A 27993-nucleotide genomic window follows, 5' to 3' on the forward strand; every position below is an offset into this window, starting at 1 on the left:
GACATACTTTGACAGCACCCTGCCAACCCACATTGAAGATCCACTGGACTACTGGGCAGCCAAACTGGATTTGTGGCCGCAACTAGCAGAGTTTGCCCTGGAAAATCAGTCCTGCCAGTAGTGTGGCATCAGAGCGGGCGTTTAGTGCGGCGGGGGCCATAGTTACCCCAAGAAGAACTCGCCTGTCCACCCAAAATGTGGAGAGACTGACCTTTGTCAAGATGAATCAGAAGTGGATCAGCAAGGATTTCTACCCACCAATGCTTGATGCATCAGACTAGATCATCCATGGTGCCACACCAACACTGACAAAGGAGGCTAGTTTCTTCTGGCTACCTGCCTCAGTTACTATTCTGATGCTGCCACCCGCCTGATGCCACACATCTGATAGCAAGTGCTCCATCTTTCACCCATCTTCATCGGGTACTGGTATTGCCACCTACCTCCACACTATGTCACCATGCCACTTTGTGACCTCCTGATGCTGCCGACACCTCCAGACTGTGTCATTGCGCCACTCTGTGGCCTCCTGATGCTGCCACCACCTTCAGACTCTGTCAATGTGCCACTCTGTGGCCTCCTCCTGCTGCTGCCACTTCCAGACTCTGTCATTGTGCCAGTCTGTGGCCTCCTGATGCTGCCGCCACCTTCAGACTGTGTTATTGTGCCACTCTGTGGCCTCCTTATGCTTCTGCCACCTCCGGGCTCTGTCATTGTGCCACTCTGTGGCCTCCTGATGCTGCTGCCATCTCCAGACCTACTGCTGACCACTCTGTGGTCTCCTCATGCTGTCGCCACCTCCACACTATGTCACCTAGCCACTCTGTGGCCTCTTGATGCTGTCGCCACCACCACTACAGTCTGTAATTGTGCCACTCTTAGCCTCCTGATACTGCCGCCACCTTCAGACTCTGTCATTGGGCCACTCAGTGGTGAGTTGGAAGCAGCATGAGAAGACCACAATGTCATAGGGCGACTCTGTGGACTTCTCATGCTGTTCCCACCCTCCCCACTTCATGACTGGGCCAATATTAAGCTATTTTGTCTTGGCTGACATCATCATTTATTTAACCAGTCTTCTAATCTGTCAGAAGGAAGGAAAAATGAGACACACAACAGATCCTATCTGTGTAGCAGCTGTATGGCCTGTATGGTCCCATCAGAATTGGCTTATGATTTGGTAGCCAAAAAAAGGAGTGGGTACAAAACACAGAAGACATGCAACTATTCCGTTCAGGTGTCATCTCTGTTTTGGATCCACTCCTGTTTTTTTGGGCATTAGCAATACTGATGGATTACTGATCAAATGCTGACCGAGTGAAGGCGGATGCTCCACAGACAGGATCCATTTTTTTGTGGGTTATTGTTTTGACAGATCAAAGTAAGGGCAAAATAAACAGTGACTTACTGCTGACACCCTCTCCACTCTGTCGGGGGGGTTCTACTTGTATCTATGTGGAATCTGATGACAGTGTAAAAGGAGTGGGCTTCTTGTCGCTAACATTGACCTGTAAGGCTGAGGTAATGCTTGATTTATTTGGTCAGTTTTGGCCCCGTGTCTGCCCAAATAAGTTAGGTGTGCTGTGATTCTAAGTGCGATGCCTGTCATCTGCGGACTCACAGTATTATTTCACTACCAAAGCAGACTCCCTATGCGTGTTACTGCAAGGCACAGTGTTCTACACCCCTATAAAGGGTCTCTGCAGCCAGGAAATAGACGGTTTTCAACCTAATTTACAAACCAGCAAATTTAATATTTGAAAAATTCGCTCATCTCTAGTAATCACTTATTTGATTCGCAATAAATGCTCATTTCCTTGTGCTTCTTGGTAACGAATCACAATTTTTACTAAAATGGCGGCTACACGTGTAAGGACATGGGGCAAGGAACTCTGGTAAGGCGGGTTGACCCATAATGCCATGCATGCAGCCAATCAGTAGCCAGCCCTGTTATGTCACAGCCCTATAAATATGGTGGCCATCTTGGATTCAGACTTTTCCAGCGTTCGGAGTGCAGGGACAGACGTGAGAAGGCGCTAGTGACAGCAATAGGAAAAACCTCATTGTGACAAAAAAAAAAAATGAGATTTATAAGTGCAGGGAAAGGATAGGGAGGAATCATTTCACAGCATCTTAGTGCATGGAGAGACATCAGAAGGCGCTAGGGACAGTGCTATAAAAGCGATTTACAAGTGCAGGGAAAGATTATTTGGGTATCCACATAGCCATTATACAGCTGTCAGTCCAGCAATTTGTTCTTGGTGTGCAAGTGCTATGTTGAAAAGTCTTTAGTGGCTTATATCTGTGGAAAAAGGAAAATATATACGCAGTTCACTTCGGCAGTAGAGATGTCCCGAACTATTCGCCGGCGAACATCGCTTGTTTGCGTTCACCGCGGCAGGCGAACATATGCGATGTTCGGTCCGCCCCCTATACGTCATCATTGAGCAAATTGTGACCCTGTACCTCACAGTCAGCAGACACATTCCAGCCAATCAGCAGCAGACCCTCCCTCCCAGACCCTCCCACCTCCTATCAAAAAGCAAGGACAGCATCCATCTTAGATTAATTCGGAAGCTGCAGTGTTAGTGAGAGGAGGGACAGTGCAGCTGCTGCTGATTTAATAGGGAAATCGATAGTTAGGCCAGTGTATTCAGTGTCCACTCCAGTCTTCAAAAACATCTGATCTGCTGTAAGGACAGCGTCCTGACAGCACCCCAAAAAGCCTTTTTAGGGCTAGTACATCAGTCTGCTTTTTTTTTTCTCTGTAATCTAATTGCAGTTGCCTGCCAGCGTGTGTGTCAGGCCAACAGCGTGTACTGTGCCCACTACTGCCAGTGCCCAGTGCCACCACTCATATCTGGTGTCACAGTAGCTTGCATTTAAAAAACAAAAACAATTTTTTCACTGTAATCTAATTGCAGTTGCCTGCAAGCGTGTGTGTCAGGCCTACAGTGTGTACTGTGCCCACTACTGCCAGTGCCCAGTGCCACCACTCATATCTGGTGTCACAGTAGCTTGCATTTAAAAAATAAAAAAACAATTTTTTCACTGTAATATAATTACAGTTGCCTGCAAGCGTGTGTGTCAGGCCTACAGCGTGTACTGTGCCCACTACTGACAGTGCCCAGTGCCACCACTCATATCTGGTGTCACAGTAGCTTGCATATAAAAAAATAAAAAACAATTTTTTCACTGTAATATAATTACAGCTGCCTGCAAGCGTGTGTGTCAGGCCTACAGCGTGTACTGTGTCCACTACTGCCAGTGCCCAGTGCCACCACTAATATCTGTGTGATGATGATGATGTTGTACCTGCTGCTGCTTCCTTTGCTGAGTTGTCAGATACAAGTGAAGCGGTTGATGATGACGATGTGTCCGTGGATGTCACGTGGGTGCCTGCTCGAAGAGAAGAAGAACAGGGGGAAAGTTCAGATGGGGAGGAGGAGACGAGTTGGAAGCAGGGGGAGGTCGTCGCAAGGAGCTAGTGGCACAGTCAGACAGCATGTATCGGCACCCGGGGTCAGCCAGACAGCACGCCAATCAATGCATGCGGTTGCCACCACCAGAATGCCGTCATTGCAAAGCTCAGCAGTGTGTCATTTTTTTTGTGTGTCTGCCTCTAACAGCGATGCCATTTGCAACCTGTTTCAAAAGAAACTGAGTCGTGGGAAGTCCAACACCCACCTAGGTACAACTGCTTTGCGAAGGCACATGATCTCACATCACAAACAGCCTATGGGATCAACACATGATGAGTACAAGCAGCACACAAACTCAAAGCCACCATCCTCCTCCTGGTCCAGCATCTTCAGCCACGTCAACCACTGCTGTCCTCCTTGCCCCCTCTCAAACATCCGCCACTCCGCCTCTCACCTTCAGCAGTTCCTGCTCATCTGCCCACAGTCAGGTGTCTGTCAAGGAAATGTTTGAGCTTAAGAAGCCAATGTCACAAAGTCACCCCCTTGCCCAGCTTCTGACAGCTGGCTTGTCGGAACTCTTAGCCCGCCAGCTTTTACCAGACAAGCTGGTGGAGTCTGAGGCCTTCAAAAAATTTGTAGCTATTGGGACACCACAGTGGCAAAAAAATTCTTTTCACAAAAGGCAATCCCCAACCTGTACTCTATTGTGGAAAAGAAAGTCATGGCATGTCTGGCACACAGTGTTGGGGCAAGGGTCCATCTGACCACTGATACCTGGTCTGCAAAACACGGTCAGGGCAGGTATATCACGTACACTGCACATTGGGTAAACCTGCTGACGGCTGCCAAGCATGGAATGCGTGGCTCTGCAGAGGAGTTGGTGACACCGCCACGACTTGCAGGCAGGCCTGCTGCCACCTCCTCTACTCCTCTTACTCCATCCTCTTCGCTAACCTCCTCAGCTGAGTCCTCTTCTGCTGCTGCGTCTTGCTCCACATCAACTGCACCCCCCCCCCCCCCCCCCAGATCCCCAGGGGCTATTCCACATCCCGGATATGACAGTGTCACGCCGTCTTGGGGTTGACTTGCCTGAAAGCAGAGAGTCACTCCGGACCAGCACTCCTGTCCGCCCTGAACGCACAGGTGGATCAGTGGCTGACCAACTGGAGATCGGCAAAGTGGTGTGTGACAACGGAAGCAATTTGTTGGCGGCATTGAATTTGGGCAAGTTAACACATGTGCCGTGCATGGCACATGTGTTGAATCTGATCGTACAACGCTTTGTGCATAAGTACCCAGGCTTACAGGACGTCCTCAAACAGGCCAGGAAGGTGTGTGGCCATTTCAGGCATTCCTACACGGCCATGGCGCTCTTTTCAGATATTCAGCGGCGAAACAACATGCCAGTGATTCGCTTGATTTGCGACAGCCCGAGACGTTGGAATTCAACACTCCTAATGTTCGACCGCCTGCTCCAACAAGAAAAAGCCGTCAACGAGTATTTGTATGACAGGGGTGCTAGGACAGCCTCTGCGGAGCTGAGTATTTTTTTGCCACGTTACTGGACGCTCATGCGCAATGCCTGTAGGCACATGCGTCCTTTTGAGGAGGTGACAAACCTAGTCAGTCGCACCGAAGGCACCATCAGCGACATCATCCCATTTGTTTTCTTCCTGGAGCGTGCCCTGCGAAGAGTGCTGGATCAGGCCGTAGGACGCTCATGCGCAATGCCTCTAGGCTCATGCGTCCTTTTGAGGAGGTGACAAACCTAGTCAGTCGCACTGGATCAGGTCGTAGATGAGCGTGAAGAGGAAGAGGAAGAGGAAGAGTTGTGGTCACCATCACCACCAGAAACAGCCTTATCAGCATCGCTTGCTGGACCTGCGGCAAGCAGGAAGAGGAGTCAGAGGAGGAATGTGGCTTTGAGGAGGAGGAAGACTAACCACAGCAGGCATCCCAGGGTGCTCGTTGTCACCTATCTGGTACCCGTGGTGTTGTACGTGGCTGGGGGGAAGAACAGACCTTCAATGACATCAGTGAGGACGAGGAACGGGACATGAGTAGCTCGGCATCCAACCCTGTGCAAAAGGGGTCTTTCATGCTGTCATGCCTGTTGAGGGACCCTCGCATAAAAATGCTGAAGGAGAACGACCTGTACTGGGTGGCCAAGCTACTAGACCCCCAGTATAAGCAGAAAGTGCCTGAAATGTTACTGAATTACTGGAAGTCGGAAAGGATTCAGCAGTTCCAAAACAAGTAAAAAAAATATGCTTTACAGAGGGTGATGTCACAGCACAACGGGAATCAAACAGGGGAAGAGGTGAAAGTAATCCTCCTCCTACCACGACCACGCCGGCAAGGACAAGACGCTTTACAGACTTGTTGTTGATGGAGGACATGCAGAGCTTTTTAAGTCCTACGCATAGCCACAGCCCTTCGGGGTCCACCCTCAGAGAACGACTCGACCGACAGGTAGCAGACTACCTCGCCTTAACTGCAGATATCGACACTCTGAGGAGCGATGAACCCCTTGACTACTGGGTGTGCATGCTTGACCTGTGGCCTGAGCTATCCCAATTTGCAATAGAACTTCTGGCCTGCCCCGCTTCAAGTGTCCTGTCAGAAAGGACCTTCAGTGCAGCAGGAGGTATTGTCACTGAGAAGAGAAGTCGCCTAGGTCAAAAAAGTCTAGATTACCTCACCTTTATTAAGATGAATGAGCCATGGATCCCGAAGGGACTGACAGCGGGGGATGCATTTGACTAAGAAAAGCTTGATGAGATGCCTTGGGCTATAAAATGGTCCACACGCTGCTGTATTTAATCTCTGCATGCCGGATGACTTGCGTGACTTGGGTTCAAGCTGCACACAGAGTGAGGTCTCTCTGTGACCTCACGCTGTGCGCCGCTATACACAGCCAGCCGACAGCAGGATGAAGAGGATCGCGATGGTAACCAGGAGCAGGAGAGGTAAGTGTTTATTTTATTTTTTTTGCACTGGGGGCTGATGGCTGACCTGGGGGACATGGGGCTGACATGAGGGACATGGGGCTGACATAAAGGGGCTAATGGGGGGCTTATGGCTGACATGAGGGGCTAATGAGGGGCTAACGGCTGACATGAGGGGCTAATCATGGCTGACATGAGGGGCTAATGGGGGGCTTATGGCTGACATGAGGGGCTAATGGGGGGCTTATGGCTGACATGAGGGGCTAATGGCTGACATGAGGGGCTAATGGGGGGCTTATGGCTGACATGAGGGGCTAATGGGGGGCTTATGGCTGACATGAAGGGCTTATGGCTGACATGAGGGGCTAATGGGGGCTTATGGCTGACATGAGGGGCTAATGGGGGGCTTATAGCTGACATGAGGGGCTAATGAGGGCTTATGTCTGACATGAGGGGCTAATAGGGGGCTTATGGCTGACATGAGGGGCTAATGGGGGGCTTATGGCTGACATTGGGGGGCTTATGGGTGACATTGGGGGGCTTATGGCTGACATTGGGGGGTTTATGGCTGACATTGGGGGGGTTTATGGCTGACATTGGGGGGGTTTATGGCTGACATTGGGGGGGTTTATGGCTGACATTGGGGGCTGATAGATGGCTAAAGGTTTGGGGGTCTGATTGCTGGCCTGACCTGAGGTGTAATGAAAAATATTTTTTTCTTATTGTTCTCCTCTAAAACTAGGTGCATCTTATAGGGCGAAAAATACGGTACAGTGCAGCAGAGACCATAGTCAGTTTATATAGTCATTATATAGTGTTAAATATTTTAATACGCACCTTGTGTTTTGTTATGCGCGTGAATCAGTCAGCCCCCCCCCCCCACCCCCAAGCCCCCCCACCCCTTCCTCCCCCCACCCGGTCCCTGGGAAAATTGTCTTGCATGAAACCGGTCCTTGGTGCAAAAAAGGTTGGGGACCACTGCTTTAAAACATCCAGTGTGTGTATACTATCAGGTATGATGTTGTATCGCTCATGTAGTGCAAGGGTTACGCCCGATTCACAGTGACAGACCAAACTCTGACAGACCACACTCCCCATTTAACGCACCGCAAACAGTCCATTTGCACAACCGCAAACTCCCCATTTGCACAAGGTTGGATACCAAGCTAGCCATGTCCCCTTCCTTGTCCTGACTGACGTCATTGAAGGTCTCTTCCTCCACCCAGCCACGTACAACACCAAGGGTCCCTGAAAGGTGACAACAAGCCCCCTGGGACGCTTGCTGTGGTTGGTCTTCCACCTCCTCAAAGCCACCTTCCTCCTCTGACTCCTCTTCTTCAGACTCCTCTCTCTGCGTTGCCGCAGGTCCAGCAATCGACGACGACAAGGCTGCTTCTGGTGGTGATGGTGACCACAACTCTTCCTCTTTCATGCTCATCTACGGCCTGATCCAGCACTCTTCGCGGGGCACGCTCCAGAAAAAACGCATATGGGATTAGGTCAATGATGTTGCCTTGGGTTTGACTGACCAGGTTTGTCACCTCCGCAAAAGGACGCATGAGCCTACAGCCATTGTGCATGAACGTTCAGTAACGCGACCAAAAAATACCTAGCTCCGCAGAGACTGTCCTCTTATTTTTTTATTAAAAAAAAAAATCTGTTCTTAACAGTTTAAACTCTGTTTTGTCCCCTATCAGGGGCCGGTGTATGGAATAGATTTTAGGAACCGGGAGATGGAAAAAGATGCTTGGTTGGTCCTCCTACTTCCAATTTGTGGCACTGCGCGTGCGCCGTGCAATGTACTGTGCCACCAGATATGAGTGGTATGTTAAGTAGTACTATTCCTATCAGTTTAATCCCTGTAACGTCCCCTATCAGGGGACATGTATGGAATAGATTTTAGACAACCGCAAAGAGTTGTCAGTAGTCGACACACTCATGACATAAATTTTATTCCTCTATGCGTCAATCTTGGTTTAGTGATGACTGTGCTCGTGCGCACGTTTGGGAGATTGCAGGCGATGGGTTTTTTTCAAAGCCTATGGTCGTGCTGAGGTAGTTCAGTGACCGTTAAGTGACCCAGAAAACAATGATTCTGCAGTGTGGGCCCATTGTTGGCCTAATAGGCTTTAATGATCACCTTAGATGATCACAAAGAAAATGTATGTTTTTTCTATGCAAAATTATCCAGCCGATTGCTTTTGGTCTGTTCACAATGAAGCAACGACCTTCTCATCTGGGGTGTGCCAACATTGCCATTGCCAACACACTCATAGAGGTTGTTGCTTCATTGTGATACGCAAGCCCCTTCACCACAACAAGTTAACGATCACGAAAGGGAATTGACACATGTATGTGCCTTTTTTTTTGTTTTGTTTTTGCAGCCACAGTGCAGCACCAGAGGCCAGAAAAGTTAGGCATGTACACATGCCTGAAAAATTAGGCATTGTTGCAGCCGCTGTAGCAGCGGCTAGAAAAATTGATGTTTTCCAGGCAGAAAGTGCACTAAAACATTGCGGCTTGAACCCTAGTTGGTGGCGGATAAGTCATGCAAGTCATCCGGCATGCAGAGATAAAATTCAGCAGCGTGTGCACCATTTTTAGCCCAAGGCAGCTCATCTCATCAGGCCTTTTTTAGTCAAATGTATCGCCCACTGTCAGTCCCTTCGGGATCCATGCCTAATTCATCTTAATAAAGGTGAGGTAATCTAGACTTTTTTGACCTAGGCGACTTCTCTTCTCAGTGACAATACCTCCTGCTGCACTGAATGTCCTTTCTGACAGGACACTTGAAGCGGGGCAGGCCAGAAGTTATATCGCAAATTGGGATAGCTCAGGCCACAGGTCAAGCATGCACACCCAGTAGTCAAGGGGTTCATCGCTCCTCAGAGTGTCGATATCTGCAGTTAAGGCGAGGTAGTCTGCTACCTGTCGGTCGAGTCGTTCTCTGAGGGTGGACCCCGAAGGGCTGTGGCGATGCGTAGGACTTAAAAAGCTCTGCATGTCCTCCATCAACAACAAGTCTGTAAAGCGTCCTGTCCTTGCCGGCGTGGTTGTGGTAGGAGGAGGATTACTTTCACCTCTTCCCCTGTTAGATTCCCGTTGTGCTGTGACATCACCTTTATACGCTGTGTAAAGCATACTTTTACATTTATTTTGGAACTGCTGCTTCCTTTCTGACTTCCGGTAATTCGGTAACATTTCAGGCACTTTCTACTTATACCGGGGGTCTAGTAGCGTGGCCACCCAGTACAGGTCGTTCTCCTTCAGCCTTTTTATACGAGGGTCCCTCAACAGGCACGACAGCATGAAAGACCCCATTTGCACAAGGTTGGATGCCGAGCTACTCATGCCCCGTTCCTCATCTTCACTGATCTCACTGAAGGTCTGTTCTTCCCCCCAGCCACGTATAACACCACGGGTACCAGATAGGTGACAACGAGCACCCTGGGATGCCTGCTGTGGTTGGTCTTCCTCCTCCTCAAAGCCACATTCCTCCTCTGACTCCTCTTCCTCAGACTCCTCTTCCAGCGTTGCCGCAGGTCCAGCAAGCGATGCTGATAAGGCTGTTTCTGGTGGTGATGGTGCCCACAACTCTTCTTCTTCACGCTCATCTACGGCCTGATCCAGCATTCTTCGCAGGGCACGCTCCGGGAAGTAAACAAATGGGATGATGTCGCTGATGGTGCCTTCAGTGCGACTGACTAGGTTTGTCACCTCCTCAAAAGGACGCAAGAGCCTACAGGCATTGCGCATGAGCGTCCAGTAACGTGGCAAAAAAATTCCCAGCTCCGCAGGGGCTGTCCTAGCACCCCGGTCATACAAATACTCGTTGACAGCTTTTTCTTGTTGGAGTAGGCGGTCGAACATTAGGAGTGTTGAATTCCAACGTGTCGGGCTGTCGCAAATCAAGCGCCTCACTGGCATGTTGTTTCGCCGCTGAATATCTGAAAAGTGCGCCATGGCCATGTAGGAACACCTGAAATGGCCACACACCTTCCTGGCCTGCTTGAGGACGTCCTGTAAGCTTGGGTACTTATGCACAAAGCGTTATACAATCAGATTCAACACATGTGCCATGCACGGCACATGTGTCAACTTGCCCAAATTCAATGCCGCCAACAAATTGCTTCCGTTGTCACACACCACTTTGCCGATCTCCAGTTGGTGCGGAGTCAGCCACTGATCCACCTGTGCGTTCAGGGCAGACAGGAGTGCTGGTCCGGTGTGACTCTCTGCTTTCAGGCAAGTCAACCCCAAGACGGCGTGACACTGTCGTATCCGGGATGTGGAATAGCTCCTGGGGAGCTGGGGGGGTGCAGTTGATGTGGAGCAAGACGCAGCAGAAGAAGAGGACTCAGCTGAGTAGGTTATCGAAGAGGATGGAGTAGGAGGAGTAGAGGAGGTGGCAGCAAGCCTGCCTGCAAGTCGTGGCGGTGTCATCAACTCATTCCAAGCTTGGCAGCAGTCAGCAGGTTTACCCAATGCGCAGTGTACGTGATATACCTGCCCTGACCATGTTTTGCAGACCAGGTATCAGTGGTCAGATGGACCCTTGCCCCAACACTGTGTGCCAGACATGCCATGACTTTCTTTTGCACAATAGAGTGATGGGGATTGTCTTTTGGGAAAAGAAATTTCGGCCGGGTACCTTCCACTGCGGTGTCCCAATAGCTACAAATTTTTTGAAGGCCTCAGACTCCACCAGCTTGTATGGTAAAAGCTGGCGGGCTAAGAGTTCAGACAAGCCAGCTGTCAGACGCCAGGCAAGGGGGTGACTTTGTGACATTGGCTTCTTAAGCTCAAACATGTCCTTGACAGACACCTGACTGTGGGCAGATGAGCAGGAACTGCTCAAGGCGAGAGACGGAGTGGCGGATGGTTAAGAAGGGGCAAGGAGGACAGCAGTGGTTGACGTGGCTGAAGATGCTGGACCAGGAGGAGGATGGTGGCTTTGAGCTTGTGTGCTGCTTGTACTCATCATCATGTGTTGATCCCATAGAAGTTTGTGATGTGAGATCATGTGCCTTCGCAAAGCAGTTGTACCTAGGTAGGTGTTGGACTTCCCACGACTCAGTTTCTTTTTGCACAGGTTGCAAATGGCATCGCTGTTATCAGAGGCAGACACACAAAAAAAATGACACACTGCTGAGCTTTGCAATGACGGCATTCTGGTGGTGGCAACAGCATGCGTTGATTGGCGTGCTGTCTGGCTGACCCCGGGTGCCGATACATGCTGTCTGACTGTGCCACTAGCTCCTTGCGACGACCTCCCCCTGCTTCCAACTCGTCTCCTCCTCCTCTCTGTCTCCCCATCTGAACTTTCCCCCTGTTCTTCTTCTCTTCGAGCGGGCACCCATGTGACATCCACGGACACATCGTCTTCATCAACCGCTTCACTTGTATCTGACAACTCAGCAAAGGAAGCAGCAGCGGGTACAACATCATCATCATCATCATCACACTGTACGTCCATGTGTGTAATGCTGCCTGACTGAGACATATCCCTGTTATCTACATCCTCTGGCAATAATGGTTGTGCATCACTCATTTCTTCCAACTGATGTGTAAATAACTCCTCTGACAGATCAAGTGAAGCAGCTGTGGTGCTAGTGTTGGTGGTGGCGGCGGCAGGCGGGCGAGTGGTAACTTGAGAGGTGCCCGAAGCTGAGCTGGAGGAGGATGGTGCGTCAAGGTTCCGAGCGGAAGCTGTAGAAGATTGGGTGTCCTGTGTTAGCCAGTCAACTATGTCCTCAGAACTTTTCGAGTTCAAGGTACGTGGCCTCTGAACACTGGGCATTATTCTAGGGACAAAGGGAATCACAGCACCACGACCACGACGGCCCCTGCGGGGTGGCCTGCCTCTGCCTGTAATTTTTTTTAGATTACTTGTACTATGCGTGCAAGCTACTGTGACACCAGATATGAGTGGCACTGTGCACTGGCAGTAGTTGGCACAGTACACGCTGTAGGCCTGACACACATGCTTGCAGGCAACTAACTGCTATTATATTACAGTCAAAATAGTAGTTTTTTTTTAAATGTAGTCTACTGTGACACCAGATATGAGTGGTACTGGTGACACTGTGCACTGGCAGGGCCTGAAACACAGACGCTTGCAGGCAACTGACTGCTATTATATTACAGTAAAAAAAATAAATATATTTTTTAAATGTAATCTACTGTGACACCAGATATTAGTTGCACTGGTGACACTGTGCACTGGCAGGGCCTGACACACACGCTGGCAGGCAACTGCAATTAGATTACAGAGGGAAAAAAAGCAGACTGATGTACTAGCCCTAAAAAGGGCTTTTTGGGGTGCTGTCAGGATGCTGTCCTTACAGCAGAGATCAGATGAGTCTTTCAGGACTGGAGTGGACACTGAATACACTGGCCTAGCTATCGATTTCCCTATTAAATCAGCAGCAGCTACACTGTCCCTCCTCTCACTAAGACTGCAGCTTCCGAATTAATCTAAGAGTCTGGGAGGGAGGGTATGCTGCTGATTGGCTGGAATGTATATGCTGACTGAGGTACAGGGTCAAAGTTTGCTCAATGATGACGAATAGGGGACGGACTGAACATCGCATATGTTCGCCCGCCGCGGCGAACAAGCTATGTTCGCCGGGAACTGCTCTCCAGTGAATAGTTCGGGACATCTCTAAAGATAAGGTCGTTGCTTCATTGTAAACAGACCAAAAGCGATCGACTGGATAATTTTGCATAGAAAAAACATTAATTTTCTTTGTGATCATCTAAGGTGATCATTAAAGCCTACTAGGCCAACAATGGGCCCACACTGCAGAATCATTGTTTTCTGGGTCACTTAACTGTCACTGAACTACCTCAGCACGACCATAGGCTTTTAAAAACCGCCATCGACTGCAATCTCCCAAACGTGTGCACGAGCACAGTCATCACTACACCAAGATTGACGCATAGAGGAATAAAATTTGTCATGAGTGTGTCAACTATTGACAACTCTTTGCGGTTGTCTAAACTCTATTCCATACACGTCCCCTGATAGGAATAGTACTACTTAACATACTACTCATATCTGGTAGCACAGTAAATTGCACGGCGCACGCGCAGTGCCCCAGGTTGGAAGTAAGAGGACCGACCGAGCATCTTTTTCCATCTCCCGGTTCCTAAAATCAATTCCATACACGTCCCCTGATAGGGGACGTAACAGGGATTAAACTGATAGGAATAGTACTACTTAACATACCACTCATATCTGGTAGCACAGTAAATTGCACGGCGCACGCGCAGTGCCCCAAATTGGAAATAAGAGGACCGACCAAGCATCTTTTTCCATCTCCCGGTTCCTAAAATCTATTCCATACACCACACCGGCCCCTGATAAGGGGCAAAACAGAGATTAAACTGGTAAGAACAGATTTTTTTTTTTTATTAAAAAAAAAAGAGGACAGCCTATGCGGAGCTGGGTATTTTTTGGCCGCGTTACTGAACGCTCATGCACAATTTCTGTAGGCTCATGCGTCCTTTTGCAGAGGTGACAAACTTGGTCAGTCAAACCCAAGGCAACATCATCGACCTCATCCCATATGCGTTTTTTCTGGAGCGTGCCCTGCTGGATCAGGCCATAGATGAGCATGAAGAGGAAGAGTTGTGGTCACCATCACCACCAGAAGCAGCCTTGACGTCGTCGTCGATTGCTGGACCTGCGGCAACGCAGAGAGAGGAGTCAGAGGAGGAAGGTGGCTTTGAGGAGGTGGAAGACCAACCACAGCAGGCATCCCAGGGGGCTTGTTGTTACCTTTCGGGGACCCTTGGTGTTGTAAGTGGCTGGGTGGAGGAAGAGACCTTCAATGACGTCAGTGAGGACAAGGAAAAGGACATGGCTAGCTTGGTATCCAACCTTGTGCAAATGGGGAGTTTGCGGTTGTGCAAATGGACTGTTTGCGGTGCGTGAAACGGGGAGTGTGGTCTGTCACTGTGAAGCGGGCGTAACCCTTACACTACCTGATCGATACAACATCATACCTGATGTTTTAAAGCACGTTATTCCAAACAATTTATTAATGTTAGGCGATTTATGACCTTTATGGATTAAAACCCGACTCTGCGTCAACTACGTAATTTTCCATGGGAGTTTTGCCATGGATCCCCCTCCGGCATGCCACAGTCCAGGTGTTAGTCCCCTTGAAACAACTTTTCCATCACTATTGTGGCCAGAAAGAGTCCCTGTGGGTTTTAAAATTCACCTGCCTATTGAAGTCTATGGCGGTTCGCCCAGTTCACGCGTTCACGAATATTTGCGGAAAGTCACGTTCGCCAACGGAAAATTTTATGTTCGCGACATCTCTATTCGGCAGTTATATTTAGTGAAAGTGTTTAGTGGCGTATTTCAGTACAAAAAGAAAAATATACACAGTTCACTACTGCAGTTATATTTGTTGAAAGCGTTTAGTGGCCTATTTTAGTGCAAAAAGAAAAATATATTCTCAGTTCACTTCTGCAGTTACAGTGAGGAACAGAAGTATCAGACTCAGGAAATCACATTCTATGATTTTTAAAGAATGTATTTGTCTTGCACTTCTGCAGTTATGTGTTGAAAGCGTTTAGTGGCCTATTTCAGTACAAAAATTTAAATATAAACACACTTCACTGTTGCAGCTATTTGTGGTGAAAGCGTTTAATTGCCTATTTCTGTGCTAAAAAGAAAAATATATATGCATTTCACTGTTGGTTATTTATGGTGAAAGCGTTTAGTGGCCTATTTCAGTACAAAAATAAAAATATATTCTCAGTTCACTTCTGCAGTTACAGTGAGGAACAGAAGTATCAGACTCAGGAAATCACATTCTATGATTTTTAAAGAATGTATTTGTCTTGCACTGCTGGACAAAAGTGTTTGAATACCTGAGAAAATCAGTGTAAATATTTGGTACAGAAGCCTTTGTTTGCAATTACAGGGGTCAAACGTTTCCTGTAGTTCTTGACCAGGTTTGCACACACTGCAACAGGGATTTTGGCCCACTCCTCCACACAGATCTCCTCTAGATCTGTCAGGTTTCAGGGCGGTCGCTGAGCAACACAGAGTTTCAGCTCCCTCCAAATATGTTCTATTGGATTTAGGTCTGGAGACTGGCTAGGCCACTCCAGAACCTTGATATGCTTCTTACGGAGCCACTCCTTGGTTATCCTGGCTGTGTGCTTCGGGTCGTTGTCATGTTGGAAGACCCAGCCACGACCCATCTTCAATGCTCTGACTGAGGGAAGGAGATTGTTGCTCAAAATCTCACAATAATGGCCCCCTTCATCCTCTTCTTAATAGAGTGCAGTCGTCCTGTCCCCTTCACAGAAAAACACCCCTAAAGCATGTTACCACCCCCATGCTTCACAGTAGGGATGGTGTTCTTGGGATGCAACTCATCCTTCTTTTTCCTCCAAACACGACGAGTGAAGTTTAGACCAAAAAGTTCTACTTTGATCTCATCTGACCACAGGACTTTCTCCCATGCCTCCTCTGGATCATCCAGATGGTCATTGGCAAACTTCAGACGGGCCTGGACATGTGATGACTTGAGCAGGGGAACCTTGAGTGCAATGCATGATTTGAAATCATGACGGCGTAGTGTTCTACAGACCGTGACCTTGTCATTGACCAGCTCCTCCCTTGTAGTTCTGGGCTGATTCCTCACCTTTGTTATCATCAGTGATACCCCACGAGGTGAGATCTTGCATGGAGCCCCAGTCCGAGGGAGACTGACAGTAGTCTTTAGCCTCTTCCATTTTCTAACAATTGCTCCAATAGTTAATCTATTTTCATCAGGCTGCTTGGCAATTGCCCCATAGCCCTTTCCAGCCTTGTGGAGGTCCACAATTTTGTCTCTGGTGTTCTTTGACAGCTTTTTGGTCTTGCCCATGGTAGTAGTTGGCGTCTGACTGACTGTTGGGTGGACAGGTGTCTTTAAAGAGCTCAGACAGGTGCTACTAAGTTAGATTAATGAGTTGAGTAGAGGTGGACTTTTGAAAAGGCACAGTAACAGGTCTTTGAGAGCCAGAATTCTTTCTGTTTCTCAGTGCAAGACAAATTCTTTATAAATCATAGAATGTGATTTCCTGAATTTTTTTTATGCTCTCTCTCAGAGTGGGAATGCACCTACAATGTGAATTTCAGACCTCTCCATGATTTCGAAGTGGAAAGGGTGTTCAAATACTTCTGTTCCTCACTGTATATATGTTGAAAGCATTTAGTGGCTTATTTCAGTACAAAAAGAAAAATATATACACACTTCACTGTTGCAGTTATTTGCGGTGAAAGCGTTTAGTGGCCTATTTCAGTACAAAAAGAAAAATATATTTGTCGCTTTTAGGGGTGTTTTAATTTGCTTTTAATTTATTTAGTCCAGCTAAAAGTATGTCAGACAGAGAAGTGTCAGGCCATGCACAGAGGAGTGGCAGAGACCTAAATGTTTCTGGCACAGGCAGAGGTCACAGCAGAGTAAGGAAGAGTGGCAGCAGGAGTCACAGCAAAAGGACTGATCTCCCGGTGTCATCTAGCGGTCGTGTCTTGACCAGAAATGCAGCGGTTCTAGATTGGTTAATTCGGACATCCACTTCATCCCAAGTTACATTAGACACCCCCAGCCAACAGTCTGTTGGTTCGTCAGATACAACCTTTAGTTAGCATGGCCCAGGAGCAGGCCCTGTGCATTTACCTGTCCTCAACCTGCCTCTGTCCTTTCCTCCACTAGGCGGGCAAATAGTGATGAGGAGAGTGGAGTAGGAGCTGGTGTTGCGATTGATCAGGCTCCTGCCCCAGAGACTGTTGAGGACTACATCAATGACGTGCAGACAGTACTCGATGATTATTATGTAATTAATCACACTTGGGAGCCGGGTGACGAAGGAGCTTCATTTCTTTTTTTTTATATAATAATGCAATATTATAAAATATGGTGTCTCCATGATAAATCTTCAGCGTGGGGGCCCCGTGTGGCTTCTACACACTATCAAAATAATCCTTTAGCGGGGCGAATAGATGCCGGATGACCGGGACGCTCCATGACCTTCCCAGAAGCTTCTGTCAGGAGCAGCGGTTCATTTTTGAGATGTCTGTATAGTGCTGGGGGAATCCGAAGACCCTCTCCATCTCCGTGCACCACAGGATGTCCTCCTTCCCATCCATGATGACTGGGAACTCGTGATTTTTTCCCTGACGAAGATACAGTCCTGATCAAAAGTTTAAGACCACTTGAAAAATGGCAAAAAATCATATTTAGCATGGCTGGATCTTAAGAAGGTTCCAAGTAGAGCTTCAACATGCAACAAGAAGAAATGGGAGTGAGACAAAACAGTTTTTGAGCATTCAATTTAATGAAAACAACGAATAAACTGAAACAGGCTGTTTTTCAGCTGATCAAAAGTTTAGGACCACACCTCCAAAAAAAACTAAACCCCCCCAAAACAGAAATCCAACTTCCAAACATGAACTTAGTAATGAGTAGCTCCGCCGTTATTGTTGATCACTTCAAAAATTCATTTCGGCATGCTTGATGCAAGCATTTCCATGAGGTGAGTGGGAACATTTCTCCAAGTGGTGAAGACGGCCGCACGAAGGCCATCTACTGCCTGGAACTGTTGTCCATTTTTGTAACCTTCCCTTGCCATTCATCCCCAAAAGTTCTCAATTGGATTTAGATCAGGGGAACACGCAGGATGGGCCAAAAGAGTGATGTTATTCTCCTGGAAGAAGTCCCTTGTCCTGCGGGCATTGTGTACTGTAGCGTTGTCCTGTTGAAAAACCCAGTCGTTACCACACAGACGAGGGCCCTCAGTCATGAGGAATGCTCTCTGCAACATCTGGACATAGCCAGCAGCCGTTTGACGCCCCTGCACTTCCTGAAGCTCCATTGTTCCACTGAAGGAAAAAGCCCCCTAGACCATTATGGTGCCCCCTCTACTGTGGCGCGTAGAAAACATCTCAGGTGGGATCTGCTTGTCATGCCAGTAACGTTGGAAACCATCAAGGTTGAATTTTTTCTCATCGGAGAATAAAACTTTCTTCCACCTTTGAATGTCCCATGTTTGGTGCTCTCTTGCAAAGTCCAAACGAGCAGTTCTGTGGCGTTCAAGGAGACGAGGTCTTTGAAGACGTTTTTTGATTTTGAAGCCCTTCAGTCTCAGATGCCGTCTGATGCTCATGGGGCTGCAGTCAGCACCAGTAAGGGCCTTAATTTGGGTCGAGGATCGTCCAGTGTCTTGACGGACAGTCAATTGGATCCTCCGGCTCAGTGATGATGACATTTTTTTGGGTCTTCCACTTGACTTTTTTGTTCCATAACCCTCAGGATCATTTAAGAAATTCCAAATGACTGTCTTACTGCGTCCCATCTCAGCAGCGATGGCGCGCTGTGAGGGACCCTGCTTATGCAGTTCAACAACCCGACCACGTTAAAAAAGGGAGAGTTTTTTTGCCTTTGCCATCACAACGTGTGACTACCTGACAGAAAATGACAATGAATCCACATCTTTGCACAGATTTGGCCTTTTGAAAGGCATGTGGTCCTAAAATTTGAATCAGCTGAAAAACAGCCTGTTTCAGTTTAATCGTTATTTTCAATTAATTGAATGCTCAAAAAATGTTTTGTCTCACTCTCATTTCTTCTTGTTGCATGTTGAAGCTCTACTTGGAACCTTATTAAGATCCAACAATGTAAAATAAGATTTTTAGCCATTTTTCAAGTGGTCTTAAACTTTTGATCAGGACTGTACCAGGGGCTGGTAGTTATGGTTTGAATCTTGATGAACTTCGCTACTCTTCTGGGCTTCAAGCAATCTTGAAGCTTTGTCTTCTCATTGTCTGTAGCTACTAGAGGCTTGTTCATGCCAGGCAGGTTCCCCCAGAAGTATCTGGCTCTATGAGCAGCCGATACCGCACTTACATCAATCTTGACAAGATTAATCTCTAGATGTAGAGAAATTGTTCTTTGGAATGGTTTCTCCATCGCAACCATGTTCTCGAATAACCAGAAGACTGGCCGATTCTCTACTGTCTTAGGCAACACTTTATTAAGTGAGCATGGAAAGTAAAAAAAACTGTTGTCCACTGCCCCCATAAAGGCCTTTCTTATGCGGGTTAACCACAGATAATTTATTGCAAGGACTGTCACCAATTATCAGATCGAATTGTCGCCATTCTTCAATCTGTTTCCTGGTTATATTCTGTATGTCGCCCACATATACAATCTACCCTGGATGGCATACCCATCCTATCGTGATGGCGTCCTCACACACCTCTGATGCCATATATTTTTCAACATTGATCCTAAGCTTTTTCCATAATGACTGGGAACTCGTGATGTTTTCCCTGACTAAAAGACCAGGGGCTGATAGTTATGGTTTGAATCTTGATCAACTTCGCGACTCTTCCGGGCTCCAAGCAATGTTTGTCTGTAGCTACTAGAGGCCTGCTTATACCAGGCAGGTTTCCCCAGAAGTATCTAGCTTGATGAGCAGCAGATACCGCACTTGCATTAATCGTGACAGGATTCGTTTCCAGGTGGAGAGGGATAGTTTTTTGGAATGCTTTCTCCATCGCAACCACGTCGTAGAATAACCAGAAGACTGGCCGATTCTCTCCTGTCTTAGGCAACACTTAATTTTTTTAATTCAATTTATTAAATATTTTGTATTAAATGGAACCAAAACTTGATTAAAATTATAAAAAACTAAAAACTTTAATTTGCCAATATAATTATCCCAATCTTCGATGGAAATTCCCGGACAATCAATTTGCTAAGCCTTTTGTGCCGGAGAACGTGTATTAAATACTCTGGCCTCCTCATGCTGCTGCCACCTCCACAATCTCTTGTCTAATGAGCAGCATAGGCAATATTAGTTTTTGTGATATTTCGCATAATAGTCGCAATAAATTTGCGAATTCGAGATCTCCAGTCATTATTTTTGCGATTGCGCAAATCGGTACTAATAATAGGCATATTTTTTGCTCAATACATGCAACTTCACATTTTATCAGGTCTTAGTAGATATTATGGATTGGTGCACTAAGTGCTGTGATGTCTCAACAATACTATGTTTGTAACATTTATCTATGGACAGCAGAGAAATAGTAATTCCTATCACACTACCTAACACCCTGCACTATACTATATCACTATCTAACCTACATTGACCATCTCCCACATCTGTAATATATATATGAGCAAAAACTATCTAATGTAATTGGATAAGGAATAGGATCCAGATAAAAGCACAGAGCACAGCAATGTCACTGCTGTCTCTGCAAAAACAGCAGAAAATGGCTGCTGAGGAATTTCTTATATAGTAAAGGGGTAGGCAACTTTCCTATTGGTTGCTAGGGATGCTGCTAAGCTCTGACAAAGATATTGCAGCCTTCTCATTGGCCCACAAGCAAGAAGGGAGGTTACTGATGAAAAGAAAATCTAGAATATTAGTGATTACAAATATATAGCACTATATTCTACATCTTCGTGAATTCTCAAAGTGCCGATATTCGCGATCAACACTACTCTCGTCGTGCTACTCTGTGGCCTCCTCATGCTGCTGCCACCTTCACAATCTCTCGTCATTGTGCTACTCTGGCTTCCTCATGCTGCTGCCACCTCTACAATCTCTCATCTTAGTGCCAACTCTGTGGCCTCCTGATGCTGCTGCCGCCACCTCCAGACTCTGTCATTGGGCCACTCTATGGTCTCCTCATGCTGCTTCCACCTCACCACTATGCCATAGGTCCACTCTGTGGACTTCTCATGCTGTTCCCACCCTACCCACTTCATTACTGGTCCACTATTTTGGCTTTCGGTCTGGCTGACAATTTATTTGACCTTTCTTCTGATCTGTCAGAAGTAAGGAAAAATGAGACGCACAACGTATTCTGTGTAGTAGCTGTAAGGCCTGTATGGTCCCATCAGAATTGGCTTGTGATTTGGTAGCCAAAAGCAGAAGTGGGTACAAAACACAGAAGACATGCAAATATTCCATTCATGCGTCATCTGTTTTAGAGAAAAAGCTCATAATACCTCATAATTTGTTACCCATTTCTTCCTGAACTCGGCAACACCCCATGTGGTCACAGACTGGTGTAGGGGCACGCCACAAGACTCAGAAGGGAAGGAGTGCCATATGGCTTTGGAAGCACAGATTTTGATGGATTGGTTTACGGGCACCATGTTGGTATTGAAAAGTCTCTGGAGTACCAGTACAGCTATTTTCTGACAACCATAAATTTTTCTCCATGTGAGGACTTATTTTTTGTGGGATGAGTTGTCATCATCATTGGTTTTATACTGGGGCACATACAACTTTTTGATCACTTTTTATTTAGCTTTTTGGTTAGCAGGATAAAGGAATGAAGCAATTCTGTCATTGCTCTTTGTGCTTCGTTATTGCAGTGTACATAACATTACATTGTACAGTTCAATCAAAAAAGAAACTGGCTGCCAAAAGAATATTACTTTTCTTTTCCTCTCTTTTACAAACTTCTCTCCTCGGATTTAAAGGGAAAAAACTGGGTTTTCACCAGGTTCACAAGATGTAACAAAATCCTCCTCACATCTACAAGTGCCTGCAGGGTGCAAATAGAAACTTTATATGGTGAAGTACTGCCAGTGTTTTACAAACGCAAGGAGATAATATACTCACAAGATTCTATTCACAGTGTGCGTATTCATCACCACTTGTGTCCCCACATCTCCATAGGCTTCAGAAAACACTTTCTTTGGTATTCCTTGATCTTCTCATAGGTCCCCGTTTCCTCATAAACCAGAGAAACGCGGAGGATAGTGAAGCACTTTAGGTGTGCGATTATAAAAATTTATTTATTATACTCACAAAATTAAAAATATAACAAGCATTCAGATCAGCCTGCACAGAAGCCCGACCCGGGTTTCGCTACAACGCTTCTTCAGGAGCTCTGATTGCAAAGCCAAAAACTGCAAAGCCAAAACTAACCCCACCCCCATACAAAACTTCACTCCCCATATAAAACAAATAAAATATGAGCATGTTCTATAAAACCTACTAAAACCATAATTTCCTAAACCAGTCCTGCGCATGAGTCTATAGTACCTTTTCTTTTTTCATTTACTACTGTTCATTCAATTCACAAGGTTACAAAAATCGCACCGGCATCTCAGTCGTTGTTCAGACCTGAGGCAAACATAATCATTTCTCACCCTAGACTATACACGAATTAAAGGGGTTATCCCACTTCGCTTTTTTTATACTTACCTGCTGCCACCTCGCCGTTCACTTCCTGGATTCTGGCTGGGGGCAGGCTTCATCTTGATTGAAGTCTTCTCCCGGCCGCGCGCTGGACTGAACGCGCACGCCGCCGCACATGCGCCATGGTGACTTATTTCTGTCCAGTATAGTACAGAGCTCTGTACTATTCTGTCCGGAAAGAAGTCACCGCCGCGCATGCGCTGCAGCGTGCGCGTTCAGGACAGCAAGCGGCCCGGCCGGGAGAAAAGAAGGAGTCTTCTGCGCAAGCGCAGCCATCGGGATTCTGGAGAAGAGCGGTGGCCGTAACCAGGGGAGACAGAGTCACAACAATAAGTGGGGATGAATTTTATCCTAAACGGTGGGAATTTGTTAATCAAGTATATTTACAAAAATGATCACTGTCAAATCATTAACGGTGATCATTATGATGGGATAACCCCTTTAACATCACATTCTACATTAAGGCCTCTCGGATGGATAGTATTTAGACAATACATCCAATTTACTTCTCTTTTGTTAATTTTAGTTATATAATCTCCACCTCGAGCCGACTTGTCCACCAATTCAATTCCCATATATTTTAACCCTTTGGGTTCTTTTTGGTGACATAGTTTGTAGTGCAAAGAAACATTGTTACTAGAGCTTTTTTAATGTTATAAATATGCTCTTGCACACGGGTCTTCAAGCTGTGGGTGGTCCTTCCTATATATTGGAGGCCACAAGGGCACTCCAGCATATAGATCACCCCCACACTATTACATGTAAGTTGCCCTTTTATTTTTACGGTTACTTTTTTATCTTTAATTTGTATAGTCTCCATTATTTTTTCCCGGTCTTTTTGGTTGCGGTTCCTGCAAGGTGCGCAAAAACCACACCATGTGAATTTCCCATTTCTCTGCAAATTTTTCTGTTGTTTTTTTGTTGCAAAGTTCCCACTATGCACAAGGCTGTTGGACAAATTTGGTGCCTTTTTAAAAACAATGGAAGGTTTGTTTAGTATTTATTTTCATAGAAACATAGAAACATAGAATGTGTCGGCAGATAAGAACCATTTGGCCCATCTAGTCTGCCCAATATACTGAATACTATGGATAGCCCCCGGCCCTATCTTATATGAAGGATGGCCTTATGCCTATCCCATGCATGCTTAAACCCCTTCACTGTATTTGCAGCTACCACTTCTGCAGGAAGGCTATTCCATGCATCCACTACTCTCTCAGTAAAGTAATACTTCCTTATATTACTTTTAAACCTTTGCCCCTCTAATTTAAAACTGTGTCCTCTTGTGGTAGTTTTTCTTCTTTTAAATATGCTCTCTTCCTTTACCGAGTTGATTCCCTTTATGTATTTAAAAGTTTCTATCATATCCCCTCTGTCTCTTCTTTCTTCCAAGCTATACATATTAAGGTCCTTTAACCTTTCCTGGTAAGTTTTATCCTGCAATCCATGTACTAGTTTAGTAGCTCTTCTCTGAACTCTCTCTAGAGTATCTATATCCTTCTGGAGATATGGCCTCCAGTACTGCGCACAATACTCCAAGTGAGGTCTCACCAGTGTTCTGTACAGCGGCATAAGCACTTCACTCTTTCTACTGCTTATACCTCTCCCTATACATCCAAGCATTCTGCTGGCATTTCGTGCTGCTCTATTACATTGTCTTCCCACCTTTAAGTCTTCTGAAATAATTACTCCTAAATCCCTTTCCTCAGATACTGAGGTCAGGACTGTGTCAAATATTCTATATTCTGCCCTTGGGTTTTTACGCCCCAGGTGCATTATCTTGCACTTATCCACATTAAATTTCAGTTTCCAGAGTTCTGACCATTCTTCTAGTTTTCCTAAATCCTTTTCCATTTGGCGTTTCCCTCCAGGAACATCAACCCTGTTACATATCTTTGTGTCATCAGCAAAAAGACAAACCTTACATCCAATTTACTTCTCTTTTGTTAATTTTAGTTATATAATCTCCACCTCGAGCCGACTTGTCCACCAATTCAATTCCCATATATTTTAACCCTTTGGGTTCTTTTTGGTGACATAATTTGTAGTGCAAAGAAACATTGTTACTAGAGCTTTTTTAATGTTATAAATATGCTCTTGCACACGGGTCTTCAAGCTGTGGGTGGTCCTTCCTATATATTGGAGGCCACAAGAGCACTCCAGCATATAGATCACCCCCACACTATTACATGTAAGTTGCCCTTTTATTTTTACGGTTACTTTTTTATCTTTAATTTGTATAGTCTCCATTATTTTTTCCCGGTCTTTTTGGTTGCGGTTCCTGCAAGGTGCGCAAAAACCACACCATGTGAATTTCCCATTTCTCTGCAAATTTTTCTGTTGTTTTTTTGTTGCAAAGTTCCCACTATGCACAAGGCTGTTGGACAAATTTGGTGCCTTTTTAAAAACAATGGAAGGTTTGTTTAGTATTTATTTTCCTATAATAGGATCATGTTTGAGAATTTTCCAATTTCTCTGAATCATATTCTTTATTATAGCCAATTTTGTATTGTATTGTGTAAAGAAGGTATATCTAAAATCTTTCTTTGGGCCATTTTTTTCTTTTTTCTTATCCTTATTACCCATCTCCATTTTGCACTCCTCTAAAAAACTTTCATCATAACCTTTTTCTAAAAACCTCTCAATGACTTCACTCTGTTCCCTATATTTCTCCAGATCTATACAGTTTTTATATACTCCCTGGAACTGACTTTTCGGGACGTTTTTTAACCATACCTCATGGTGGCAACTATCCAACCCTATATACGTGTTCACATCGGTGGATTTTAAGAAGGTTTTAGTTTTCATCTGATCCGCTTCTACATAAATCGTGAGATCTAGAAAATCCACCGAGGTGGCATTCACATAACTCGTGAATTTTAAATTGTAATTGTTCTTGTTGATTTCTTTAAGGAAATCTTCCAAACCCTCTTTACTGCCCTCCCATATGAGCAGGCAGTCGTCGATATAACGACATCATACGGTCAGGGTTCCTCTTTCAGTATTTTTCTCCAGGATGGGGTTAATTGTCTCTCTTTCCCACATAGTCATGAACAGATTTGCAAGGCTGGGGGTGAATTTCGCCCCCATTGCCACGCCAGACTGCTGCAAATAGAAACTATCTTTATAAAGGAAATAATTATGGGATAGGCAGAAAGCAACAAAGCTCAAAATGAACTGTATTTGATGTTCTGTTAACTCCTTGTGAACCTGGTGAAAACCCAGTTTTTTCCCTTTAAATCCGAGGAGAGAAGTTTGTAAAAGAGAGGAAAAGAAAAGTAATATTCTTTTGGCAGCGCAGTCTCTTTTTTGATTGGATAAGTGACAAAAACCCACGTCACTATTTGCGGCTTGCAGCGCCGAGGATTCACCGTAAGATAACCAGAGACATTTTCCTTTGTATTTATTACATTGTACAGTGTAGATAGCATTATCTTTATCCTGCTGGTTAGTACGATTATACAGATGTGTATATAAATATATATATATACACACACACTGCTCAAAAAAATAAAGAAAACACTTAAACAACACAATGTAACTCCAAGTCAATCACACTTCGGTGAAATCAAACTGTCCACTTAGGAAGCAACACTGAGTGACAATCAATTTCACATGCTGTTGTGCAAATGGGAGAGACAACAGGTGGAAATTATAGGCAATTAGCAAGACACCCCCAATAAAGGAGTGGTTCTGCAGGTGGTGACCACAGACCACTTCTCAGTTCCTATGCTTCCTGGCTGATGTTTTGGTCACTTTTGAATGCTGGCGGTGCTTTCACTCTAGTGGTAGCAGTCTACAACCCACACAAGTGACTCAGGTAATGCAGCTTATCCAGGATGGCACATCAATGCGAGCTGTGGCAAGGTGGTTTGCTATGTCTGTCAGCGTAGTGTCCAGAGCATGGAGGCGCTACCAGGAGACAGGCCAGTACATCAGGAGACGTGGAGGAGGCCGTAGGAGGGCAACAACCCAGCAGCAGGACCGCTACCTCCGCCTTTGTGCAAGGAGGAGGAACAGGAAGAGCACACAGGAGGAGCACTGCCAGAGCCCTGCAAAATGACCACCAGCAGGCCACAAATGTGCATGCGTCTGCTCAAACGGTCAGAAACAGACTCCATGAGGGTGATATGAGGGCCCGACTTCCACAGGTGGGGGTTGTGCTTACAGCCCAACACCTTGCAGGACGTTTGGCATTTGCCAGAGAACACCAAGATTGGCAAATTCGCCACTGGCACCCTGTGCTCTTCACAGATGAAAGCAGGTTCACACTGAGCACATGTGACAGAGTCTGGAGACGCCGTGGAGAACGTTCTGCTGCCTGCAACATCCTCCAGCATGACCAGTTTGGCATTGGGTCAGTAATGGTATGGGGTGGCATTTCTTTGGAGGGCCGCACAGCCCTCCATGTGCTCGCCAGAGGTAGCCTGACTGACATTAGGTACCGAGATGAGATCCTCAGACCCCTTGTGAGACCATATGCTGGTGCGGTTGGCCCTGGGTTCCTCCTAATGCAAGACAATGCTAGACCTCATGTAGCTGGAGTGTGTCAGCAGTTCCTGCAAGACGAAGGCATTGATGCTATGGACTGGCCTGCCCGTTCCCCAGACCTGAATCCAATTGAGCACATCTGGGACATCATGTCTCGCTCTACCCACCAATGTCACGTTGCACCACAGACTGTCCAGGAGTTGGCAGATGCTTTAGTCCAGGTCTGGGAGGAGATCCCTCAGGAGACCGTCTGCCACCTCATCAGGAGCATGCACAGGCGTTGTAGGGAGGTCATACAGGCACGTGGAGGCCACACACACTACTGAGCCTCATTTTGACTTGTTTTAAGGACATTACATCAAAGTTGGATCAGCCTGTAGTGTGTTTTTCCACTTTAATTTTGAGTGCGACTCCAAATCCAGACCTCCATGGGTTGAAAAATTTGATTTCCATTTTTTTTTGTGTGATTTTCTTGTCAGCACATTCAACTATGTAAAGAACAAAGTATTTCAGAAGAATATTTAATTAACTCAGATCTAGGATGTGTTGTTTTTGAGTTCCCTTTATTTTTTTTGAGCAGTGTATTTTAGAGAGAAAGATATATTTTTTTTACATGTTTTTCTACTTTTACACAAAGCATTTTGCAAAGAAAAATCCTGTTTTTGCATTGCCATTTTCTGAAAGTTATATATTTTTTTATTTTGAGGAGTAGATCATGTGATATTTTTATAGAACCGGTCGTTAAAGGGAATATGTTAGAGGACCTTTCAAGGTTTTGTATTAATTGAGATAAATACCTTTACTTGTGGGGTGCTGATGCTGCCACCCTGCCTGATTTATCAAAATATCTCTCCTGCGCCCTGCTGTGCCCCCTCAGTTTTCCCTGCTCAGTA

The 27993-nt window shown here is 46.0% G+C and overlaps 1 protein-coding gene across 1 annotated transcript in view; it reads right to left on the reverse strand.

Annotated features, from left to right (window-relative positions):
• Window positions 1-20515: 20515 nt before the first annotated feature.
• The window catches only part of PCDH1 (protocadherin 1), a 206625-nt gene continuing 199147 nt past the window's right edge, over window positions 20516-27993 (reverse strand). The window contains exon 7 of the mRNA XM_040441029.1: window positions 20516-20528. The gene's annotated coding sequence lies outside the window, so the exon portion shown is untranslated. The remainder of the gene's footprint in view (window positions 20529-27993) is intronic.

This window comes from Bufo bufo, chromosome 1 (genome assembly GCF_905171765.1).
Source record: "Bufo bufo chromosome 1, aBufBuf1.1, whole genome shotgun sequence".
Taxonomy (NCBI): Eukaryota; Metazoa; Chordata; class Amphibia; order Anura; family Bufonidae; genus Bufo; species Bufo bufo.